Genomic DNA, 12,528 nt, shown 5'->3' with positions numbered 1-12,528 from the left:
CATTGGCCGACTCAACCAAAAACATACAGAGTCAGGTTAAAATGTACCTAATTCTCTTTCCTCCTTGCGTGGTTCCAAAACGACTGAGACGAAGATCAAATTGGTTTTCCATTCAGGAACGCGTTAGTCAGGTGATATTGGATGTACTCACATATATGTTCTGTGTGTGTTTCTTCCTGCCTGTCGTGTGTGTGAATGTGTGTCCTGGGTGAATCTACCGTCATGTATTTAATTTGAATGTGTATGTTCTTATGTTAAATGTGTTCTGTTTGAGTGAATATTCATGTGCATGCTGTATATACTAGTATACCTCTCTGTTTGATGTGCAGTTGTATATGCACGTATGTATGTTATGTCTTAGTACATCCACAAATATTGTATGTGTGACCAAATACCTATAAATGTTTGGTGTGATGGCAAACCTAGATATGTGGTATACGTGAGTGTATGTCAGTATATGTTAAGTGTGGAAGTATGACCACGTATATCTTTGTGAGTGTTTTTGTATGGTCTGCATGAATGAATGTGTATCCTTTATGCTATGAAGGTTGTCCAATTTCCGCTTTTATTTTACATACTGTTCTGTATGGTTTTAGTTACAATAAGTATTACATACAATGAAACGTTTTTAAAAATTCTTTGCAAATGCTTTACAAAACACGATGATAAAACATTAATAATATGACTTTCAATATTATATTTTTAAAATATTACCAAAGGCCTCTAATTAAATCATGCGCCAATCAATCATGCACTTGAACGTTTGAAACGAGAAATTCAATTGATTTCCTCTTTAAGCGGACATCAGTCCAGAAATAATCTCGGTACAAACTTAAGTCATTGGTCGATATTTGTGTAGTTTTAGCATCCGATACATGAGGGAGTAACGGCCGAGTTAAACAATTTCCTGTTCTTTATACAGTCCTAATTTAGTCATCGACAAAGTGGACCTGATTGACACATGAATTAAGGCAGATCGAGATGAGTCACGTGAGATCAACACGTGGAATACCATACTAAAAACTGAATCCTATCCTTTGTAACCTTGCCTTGACTTTTCCTTTTCGTAGGGTTTAAATTAAAGAAAATGGAAACCAGGCCTTAACATTCTTTCCAACATTTCTCTAGTTTTGTTTGGTTTTCCTCTTGTTTCGACGAGTGTGTTATCTTACTAAACAACTGTAGTTTGAGACACATTTACATAGATGTATTATTACGTAAGTAACCTAGCTGTACTGACGTCTAGGATAGATAGTTAACTGGTTCAATTGGTATTGATTGATTTCAGTATCCGTATATGTATTTTTTTCACAGCATGGCTGGGTATGGTAGCACACCGTAATAAGAGTCAATGAAGACCCTGAAACTATACACTTTTTAATTTCCATTATCTTGGTTTGTGTGTGTACGTGTCTGTGATTTCTGTGTCATTTATATGAAACAAGGATAACGTAGACAAAAGTATCCATCCCTCCCCTTATAGGGCTGGAGGAGTGCATGTATAGATTACCAAATGTAAAAGAATTTGTCAACACCACAAGATGAGGAATAAACATATGTTGCACTGTCACAATACTTAATTATCACTCTTCTTCAAAATAGCCCAGGGTTGTCGCCAAGGGCATCCTTTATCGCCTTGTATATTTTTTGTTTGTGTAGACGTGATTTAATGATAAAACTTAGTAAGCATATAAGAGGGATAAAAGTTGATATCATTGAGTACATTGAGTACACAGTTTGCTAATGATATATACGATGACACTGGAAGGTTCTGAAAGATGTCTTAATACGGCTTTAAACACATTTCCATTCTTTGCAAGAGTCTTTGAGCTAAAGATTGATGCTGAAAAAAGCTAATTTGGCCAAGATCAAAATCAAGACTAAAATTATGTAAAGACTGGAAGACTCTGGTCTCACACTGAATTTACACTGTTAGGTATTCATTTTGACATTTTTAGAAAATATGATTAAAAAACTTATGCTGATATGTAAGTTGTCTAAAATTACAGAAGAAATGAACGCTTGGTCAGCACAATCGCTACTCAATCCCTTTGGAAGAAACACAGTTTTGAAATCACTCCTGCTTCCTAAATTAAATTACCTATTTGCTAACATCTCCCAAATCCATCCTATGTTTTAGATAAACGTCAATAGCTATGGTTTAGATTTATTTGGAAAGGAAAACCAGACAAAGTTAAAACAGACATTAAACAGTAAAGAGACAATTGCAGCCCCAGAGCTTGGATAGGTAAGGAAAATATTACAGAAGCCAAATAGGCGGTATTGTCTTTTTCTTAGACAGATGACATGTGAAATTTTGTCTATGGTCTGCAGATAGTAATTCCATTCTTTGTATATGGCCGGTATTGTTATATTGCTACATAATGCGCCAAATACTACACATACTTTAACCTTCAGTCACAAGAAAGAATTCACCGAGAGCAAAACAAATGCAACACAATGTCACGGCGATGTTTTGAACCTTACGTATACTGTGTTTCGGTGACTGTTTCCAGACTAATAGCTTTTTGTTACATTTGTATTGGGCTGGACGAATCCAGTTTAGAAATATGTCCTGTCCTCTACCCAACAGTCTATCCTCAGACGTCCAGCTACACTGTAGTCTCGGTTTACACCAAGTCAGTCAGACAAAACCTAACTAGTCTGCCAAGTCAATATTTACCACACTGTCCAGTCTATCTATTCTTGCTTCATCCAATCAAATGGAGACGACGCGTGCCAGAGGCATTGTTTACATTGTCTACACTTAGGTTAGAAATAGTCACTGGACCTACAGCCAATTTCTTCCTTTCAAACATAATTCAAATATTGCCTCCAGACTTTGTGGAAAGGCGTACATAGACGTAATGTGATAGATCTTCGAAGCAAATGGCTCTTAAAATAATGTCTGGACACTAATATGCTGTGTCATTAATGGCGATAGTTCACAAAATGCAGAACAATATTTTCTTTAAAATAATAGACAAATATGAGTTGTGGTCAGTTCTACAAAAATGCCAACAATCTGACTTCGACAGATTATCAAATCATTTACAAAGAAAACTATAGACTACGGAATATGTTACACTGTCTGGCGTAATAATACAACCCCGTCCCACCCACTCTATGTATCAGCCAATCAGGAAACAGCCGACTGCTGAAAGGCGTGGACTAACATGTTTTAGGTACTAAAGACATAGACGTCAAGATTACATGGTCAGGATATGAAATGCCTAAGACTGACTTGTCATTATTTGTATCGGGATACTACAGCTTCCACACTTAACACGATCCAAGACTCATGACTCGCCAAAGTATAGAGGCCACCGGATCCATGTAAAATACAATCCGTACAGAATTAACATACCAGTAAAATCATCCGATCCTGTTTGCTGCAAGACATAGTTCATGGTATTCGAGGATTTATCATAGTGCAGTGTGTTATCTACTTACAAAATGTGATACTCGTGTGTGGATGAGTCCTGACAGTAAGATTCTTCAAATACACTCGATAAATATCGAGTGCTTAACCTGGGACGAGTACAGTCATATTGAACTGGGTTAGTCTTTGTTCAGATAAGTTTCTGACTTTACATACGTCGACTAATGATGTGAGTGAGCGAGCTGAACAAGTTTCCGTGATCTGTGTATTGTATCACAAGACTATTACAACACGTATTCATAACCACGTCTCTACAACAACGTCGTTTTGAAAGTAATCCAGTTCCACCTCTCGAAATACTTACTTAGCGGAAAAGATACTCCCCCTTGATGTCGCTTGACTGGACGGTCTTTTTAGCATTGCCCCTTATCGAATTTTAAACGTTTCATGAAAACGCTGGAGTTTTGTAACTGGTGTGGAGATTTAACACAGGAATCAGTTTTCGAAGGTGTTTCAAACGGGTAATGGGTATGGACATCAGATTCACCTTTAAGTGTTTACTGAATCCCAATAAAAGGGCAGTGTTGTTGGGAAATAGCTCAAGACAGTGCTCGGGTTATACATTGGTTTAGTTTGTACAACGATGGCTGTAATGATGAGATAAGGGCGTCACTAGTCGCTTTAAGCAATGATCCTTCAAGGTTAATAGTGCATTGAGTATCGTTTACAGCGTCCCAAAGAGGTCCAGGAACACACAGTATCGATTGGAGAACATAGTTGTTGATATTGCTTTGAGACTCTGGCCAAACAATAAGAGATTCTGCTAAATCAAGTAGCCATGCAAGCCCCTGAAAACTAATATCATTTACCGTTAGATAAATCAAATGTGTTGGGAAACAAATCATCCGTAAAAACCCAAATGTTAGAAGATAAACTAGTGTATTTGGTAAGAATGCATACTAGTTTGAGTCATATGAAAGTTATGTTGTAGCAATGCCCTAATCTATAGCATCAATGCCAAAACATTTGTCAGACTCATGTACCTGGTTTCAATTATACAGTCAATATGTCCCCTTTGTGTAGTGAATAACTGACCCACCTTTTCGTGAACGCAATCTACTGTCAGTATTTGGTATTGCTCATGACAAGGTAAAGTCGACGAATATCGGCAGAAATGACTTATGAATATGGAAAGGTTTTGACGCCTTTATTTCAAAGCAATAGGAATACCTACACATAGGAATATATCATTTAATGAAACGAAAACATCAGGTTCGTATATGCAATCATACATTCAAAGAACGTTGTTGTTATTGAAAACTTGCCAGATCCACCTCCAGAGTGACCCATTACCCTTTGGTTTATTGAGTATTCATTGAACGACCTCGGCCGTCTAGACTGGGAGGCCGCCTTTATTTAATACATGCTTAATACGTTGATGTGTGTGGAGCGAGGCTATAATAGTCATATCGGTCCACATATATAGATAACTTCTATATTTACATATCAGAAGATGAATTATTTTTGCACACATCAGGATTGCCTTTGTGGCGACGAGACAATCACATTTGGAGATTCATAAGATCCTTGTCCAGGCGAGATAAGCTTCTGGTCAGGGGAACTCGATTGATTGTTATCGTCGCTATACATCCGAAGGGACATGAACATCGAACATAGTATGTGAAAAGGTCATTGTGAAGATCGTTCCGGTTTTAACATTTGAACAAACATTGAGGTAAATGTATCTTTGTCAAAATCAACACCCGCTTTTGATGTCTTAGACTACTACCATATTAGCCTAAGGACAAGGATCGATAGACTTGATAGGATGAGGTGTGATTAGTCTAGACCACAACTGTATCTGATGAACACAAGATCTCAGTTGACAGACGTGCATGGAACTCGACAGATGTGTGTAATGTCGGATTGTGAATAATGGAGAGGAATTCTGGTTCTTTCAAATTTGTTTACTGTTGACTTTCAGATTTTCCAGCTCACATCCTTTGAACAGAATCCTCCTGTTTTGTTACCTAACTTGTATCTAAAACATGCAAACATTTCTGTCAGTGAACATTTCTGGAATTACTTGCATGAATTATGAGCCAAATTGCCTAAATTATGAGCTGTAGCTACCGTGAACTCCCGATATGCATCATTTAAAAAACCAAAACAAAAAAACCAAATGTTTTGTCGTGGACATTACATCTGATCCCCGATGTCTTGAATATCAGATCCATTTCCCCAAGCGTTTTCTTTATTTCATCAGACTTTCAGTAAAGAGCAATCAGAATTCCCAATTATGTAACTCGATTTTCCAATTCATCTATTACTTGATCGTCTGCATGTTTAGATAAGTAGACTGAAAATACGTGTATTAAGATATTTGATTGTTTTACCAGTTCAGAGTTAGGGATAAAATAATTGAAACCTTCACTAACTAACTTTGACTTCAAAGATAATTATGCACCATGAGAAGTTTCATTGGCATTTTTCTTTCGGTCTTATTGAACATACTAGTACTGAAGCAACACCTGAGGCTAGGATAATCACTAAAGGTTTACTGATGAGTAACCTAATTTGTTAAACTCAAAGCACAATTTTTAGAGTGTAAACCGGTTCTTTGTTTGGGCTTCGTGTTCAAGTGGTTTCGAAAAAAAGGAACAGACAGCCAAGTCTCTCGTAGATCGTCTAGTGGGTTATCATAGATTTCATCAACGGTTATATAGAAGACTATTCAGGTGCTTTACAAACCTACTGTAAGAAAACCTGAAACGTCGGGAGCGCAGCGACCTCTGACCGTCTCACTTAGCCCCGCAAACCGTCTTCACGAGTCTAACTTTTCCCCCTAGTTTTATCCCAGTCCCCCTAACATCAAAGTCTATAATCTATCAACCTACAATTGTAAAAACATGACACATCGCTGGACTGTCCTTTTATTTGTCCACCTCTACACATACTTCTTAAGTCTTGATGAACTATCAAGGCTTATAGAAATGAAAAGAACCACAATTTGTATCTCGCGATCGGTTCCCAGGTGTCAGTTGGTCCTACTGATCCCTCACTACATCACCCCTTGTCCCTTTAACCCAGGCATCATATCACTGAGTTCGGATGAATTCAATGAGGAAGGACTTCACTGCTCCAGTCCACCTTCCTCTTTCATATTTTACACAAGTGTCTGTCGACTCACATAGTAAATGTTCACATATATAATGCAATTAACCATTAATAGTCCGATTATAGTCCTTTACACCGTCCTTTACTTGAATTGTACCATCACCGCCAGTATGCACATATATAAATCAGTGAGTTCTGTTCAACACCATCTTAATGATTTCCGTTATAGAATCACATCACAAACACATACACCTGCCATAATGGCATCCTCGAATCTGTGCCTTGACCTTTGACCTCAATTCACTAGGCGAAACGATCCCACACCTTCATTAGGCTGTGACGTAAGATCAAGAGGTGCCAGGGGGCTTATCTCTCCCTCTAGCTCTTCCTCGTTGGTTTCTTCCCTTAGCGTCTCTCCTGGGGACTCTGACCGTTTTCGTTTTCGACCGGTTGTCCGTGGTGTTGGTCTCGGCATGACTTCCGGAACATATACATGACAAGATTGTGCAGATTTGTGACTGGTGTCCTTCTGAACTCTCGAAGTGACTGGACGGGCTATCTCTCTCAGCTCTATCCTATCGTTCTCAATTCGCTCGTTGGCTAGCTCCCTTCGATCTTTTAACGTAAAATAAGCCTGTATTATATGTTCGGGGGCGTTTTTCTCCTTGTAAGTTCCGTCTACTTTCTGATGTGTAATCCAGGAACGGAGATAAAGCGATTGTTCTATTCGTTTTCCTAAATCTTTCTCTATTGCCTCTGCACTCACCCTTATTTCGCAAATTACCCGTTCCTTGAATGTTTTCGGGATAAGCCTTTTGCTCATACTAATTCCCGTGTTACCTTTTTTGAATAACCGTTCTTTCCCTATACACTTAAATATCCTATATTATTAGCCTATGCCCTTACTAAAGTTACTAGCCAACGAACAAATCTAAAACGAATGCTAGAGCTTACCTTGAGATATTTTCTCCTTGTTGTGTTCCTGTCCCACTTGTGAAGTTTCTCTTCCAAATCCTGGTCACGGCACCAGAAAATTTAAAGCTTGTCTCTCGTCAAGCCTGTAACCCGGTTCTTTGTTTGGGCTTCGTGTTCAAGTGGTTTCGAAAAAAAGGAACAAACAGCCAAGTCTCTCGTAGATCGTCTAGTGGGTTATTATAGATTTCATCAACGGTTGATTCAGGTGCTTTACAAACCTACTGTAAGCAAACCTGAAACTTCGGGAGCGCAGCGACCTCTGACCGTCTCACTTAGCCCCGCAAACCGTCTTCACGAATCTAACTTTTCCCCTTAGTTTTATCCCAGTCCCCCTAACATCAAAGTCTATAATCTATCAACCTACAATTGTAAAAACATGACACATCGCTGGACTGTCCTTTTATTTGTCCACCTCTACACCTACTTCTTAAGTCTTGATAAACTATCAAGGCTTATAGAAATGAAAAGAACCACAATTTGTATCTCGGTTCCCATGTCAGTTGGTCCTACTGATCCCTCACTACATCACCCCTTGTCCATTTTAACAACTCTCTGCTTGTATCCCCCCTTCCCATGTCAGTTGGTCCTACTGATCCCTCACTACATCACCCCTTGTCCCTTTTAGCAACTCTCCGCTTGTATCCCCCCTTCCCATAATCACGTACTCTGTCTTTACTGATATAGACATAATCCCAAAGTTTATAACACTGCCCGATGTCAACTGAATTCGGACAATCAATTAATTACCTAAATCCCTCACTAACTGCGCTCCCTGTCCTCATGTACAATTTCTTTTATATTTATAACACAAAATTCATATACACTTCCTAACTCATGTAAATTACAATGTACAAAATTATTTTAATTAACATTTAAATTAACAATAAAACATCATTATAAACCGAGAGTGTAACTCCCGGTTACACTAGGAATCCATTGTCTCCTTAGTTTACATTATGGTTAAAAGCGTAACTTCGAACCCTGTATTTCATACCCTGAGTATCTTTTACATAATCGACTTTTCAGTTGTTGTATTTCAAAATAATTAAATCATCTCTCAAATAAAGTGTGGTTTGTTGTGGGTTTTTTGTTTGTTTGGTTTTTTTTTCAAAATATGGAATAAATATCTTTTTTCATTCAACTCACATTGAGCATACTAGCCAAGTCACCTAAGCGACCGTAGTTCTATCATTGCACAGCAATCTCCGAGGACTGATAGTTACACAACACATTACAATGGGAGGAAAGTCTCCATCGATGGGTACACAGTGTCAGTTAGAAAGTGGTCAGATGTAATATGTGTTATATTAATAAATATGTTCAATTAGTATATTCCTTTTTGGGGTTGAGTCTTATCCAAGATTCGAAATCACACTCTCTGAGCGAGGTACCTTATCATGATCAGCGATCGCTGGCACCACAGCCATGGAAGTACCTGGTAAAGTCGTCCAAATATAACATGTTACATCTTAATATCAAGATGTAAACACGTCAGGTACACTACACGCGCAATGTCTTTAAATCATGGTTATGTTATACAACGTGTATATATATATATATATTGTATAACATAACCATGATTTAAAGACATTGCGTTGCGTGTAGTAACATATATATATATATATATATATATATATATATATATATATATATATATATATATATATATATATATAGTCATTACGTGAAATGACTGAGTTTTGTGTTAGTTACACAGATTGCCTAAAGCTTCAGGCAATCCGTGCACAAACTACCTTGACAGTTCGACTCAATGACAGCCCGATTTAATGACAGCTGGACTCAAAGAGGGGTAATAAAATAAAAGCTCGGTCACTTCCTTCGCTCAGCATCTGTAGCAAAGAACATGGATATCGAAGCCAAAGTTCGAACCGAATTGCTCGCAAAGTACCAGAACAAGATAGACTAATAACCCTGCCTGAATTTGATCGAGTCTTTTACTGGATGGCGAAATTGGTCGCAAATCATTCGCTGGTACTAAGCGTGACGTTACCTTCTTCAGGTATGAGATAATGCAGTGTGGAGACGTCGAGAAGCTGATCAAGCGGCACCAGGACCCAGGGGCGTCTCCAGTTTACTACGTCTCCATAGAAGATACCTTTGCAGTGATCAAGCGAGTACATCTGGCCACCGGGCATGGTGGCAGTGACCGGATGACCTATATCGTTTAGGCATTACGTGAAATGACTGATTTCACAGATTGACTGTAACATATATACCTACTGCATGACTTGCATTATCTTGACTACTGTATGAGGCTTTTGTTAACTGCGAAATCTTGAAGACAGACTTGAATGTTTAAAGAAAAATAGAAGTTCCCAGCAATTGTAGTCTCTCAGAATGAAGTCCGCGATAATTCAGAAAGATGTGTCTCCTGGTGTCAAATGTTCTTGAATCAATCTTGTTTTAGTGTTACGCCATAGATTCCAACGTGTCTGGTCGGAAACAAGCTGCACCAATTGCAAACAATTAGTGTGTCGAGTCTGATATAAGGATTCCTGGGAAACTGTGGAGACAATTCCTACCATTACAACAGCAGTATAAATGTACAGACCATGAACAACGGCCGTTCTGAACTACATGGTTCCTGAAATGGATTCGTTTGATAATCAATATGTAGAACAAGAAACTAAATCAATACTGAATTTCTAACCACGCCACTTCCTTACTCCCTTTTTAAGTATAAGGTATACCACGTTCGCTACCGAGGCTATTTGGATCAAAATACAATTGAAACTATTGTTGATTAAATTGTGAAAATATTCCAACATGACTGCAGTCATGGACTATTCTGTCTAGTTGTTCAATCATGCTCAAACACGTGAAACCAAAGCGAAATAATATATACTGATGAATTAGCACATGCATTATCGCAACCATTTCTAGATCAGGGTTAGATAAGGATTGCGAGTGAAGGTGCGAGGCGGTTATCGGGTGTGGGGTAGAAGAATCGTAAAAGTCGTAACCCGGGTTTCGTTTCAACATCATCGCCATCAGAACCTCAACTTTTCTGGCAACTCAAGTTGATCATGGAAAACAAAAGTAAAGATGAAGTTAAGGGTAGCTTCAGATGTTATCGTTGTTGAAAACTGGTCAAAACGGAACATTTTGAGAAGCATGTAGTCCCACTGCAAGGACGGCCAAAAATGTAAGCAATTCTGCAATAGAGGCAAGTGTATATAATCGAACATTACACCAGTCAACATTCGTACACATAAACCTGCTTTAAAGTACTAATAAGTACTGTCTGTAATACTTGGCAAGGCTTCATGACGCACCCTATAGCGTTGGGGACTGCTACAGAGACCCCACTTTCCCATACTTCTTACCTCTCTTCGTCGTCGACGTTCCGGTAACAATTCATCTCACGGCTGCGATTGGCCAAGTCCGGACCAGATGCCCTCTGTGGATGATGAACTGTGTGACCTCGGCGGAAATGTCATATCATTATACTGTAATGGAGTAACAGACCATCATCAGACCATTTTGATAACAAGCACGACATATTTCATTATATTCCACATCCATTCCCAGACCCTAACAGCGTTTAAGACGCAGACAGATGCGTTGATTGAGCGTGTCTAGAATAACAGATAGGTTACTACTGATTTTGTAGTATATTTTGCTGAATTTCTTGGAAACAATAAGCATAACTGCGAGGAGCATACATTAATCTATAGAATACAAATCAACGATATGTATAAACTGTATCCATAGAATCCAAATTGTAAAATGGTTTATTTCCGAATAGTATCAAAGAAAAAACTGAAAGCATCATATCTACACCAAACAAGACAAAAAGGACATCTGTAACGTTGACTCTGCTGTATCCAGTCTAGCAGTAGTTGTCTGGAAAACAGTGTCTGGAAAAAAGAAAGGTCTGTCAGAAACCATAAAGTAGTCTGTTTTCTTTGTTAGTCACGAATGGAAATATAAAATAAAACCATCTGAACAGCAGACTACAACACAACAAAGAAACGCAGTAGGAAGCAGGTGAATGCGCAGTCAGTAGGTGCTGAGTTCAATTCGGCGGAAATTCGAAAACACTCTTTTTGAAAGGTCGGCTACCGAGGAGAAAACACAGAGCCACTATTCCCGCCAGCCGATATAAGATACTTGGGAATATATTAATGTATAGCCAGGATTTTATATCCCCTTGACATACACATCAAATGGACTTAGAGGCTTTTCAGTTCATTCTATTTCATAGGTATACATGCAACATCCGTCAGGTGCTTCCATATAGCTATGTAGCTTCTGTAAACCTCAGAATATCTGTATTAAATATTGCATGCAAGAATGATACGACAGGTCACGGCATAGCACACTTACATAAAAACTACGTAATTACACAACAGGCTTACTTATCGTGTTAGTATATCAGACAAATGGATGCTTTAGATATCCATCTTTCATAAGAGACGGTATATTGCATCCCGCACATATTGTTACGAGAGTGTGTTTTCTGTAATTTGTATTATCATTGACTAAGTGATAGTTATCATTGGGTCACAATGTTTAGCATTTTTTGTGTGGATTGTGGGTCACTTTTCATATCATATATAATGCCTATAGTATTGTTAGCGGCAGGCCCTCTTGGTAGCACTCTAGTTACCTGCCCTTGGCAATCTATTGTTTACTTCCTCTACGCGAAGATTCTGAGTGAATGACGATAAGGTTACGGTTTGCCGGAATGTTCTCTAATGTGTGTCTTATATATGAAGGCTGGCTGTTGTGTTGTGCGACACGGCAAACGCATGGACTTACACTCAGAATTATTCTGGAGTTCTGCCTCTGCCTATCAACGCCTATTTGTCAACAACAGCATCTGATCTTCATCACCATCGTTTGACACACTTTGCCTGACTTCTTACTTTCTAAACAAACTTCATATGAGTATATCTGATCTCATTCTAAAATGCCAAGATTCCTGTGAGCTGTTATTTGATATTTGTGACTCATTACTTTAGACTTATGACTCAACTGCATTGTACTGTAATTAGAAATCTGTATTGTGATTCATTGTAGCTTGCTCA

The sequence above is a fragment of the Haliotis asinina genome, chromosome 4, assembly GCF_037392515.1.
Source record: "Haliotis asinina isolate JCU_RB_2024 chromosome 4, JCU_Hal_asi_v2, whole genome shotgun sequence".
NCBI classification, from domain to species: Eukaryota; Metazoa; Mollusca; class Gastropoda; order Lepetellida; family Haliotidae; genus Haliotis; species Haliotis asinina.
The sequence above is the reverse complement of the archived record's forward strand: the minus strand, read 5'-3'. Positions refer to the sequence as shown.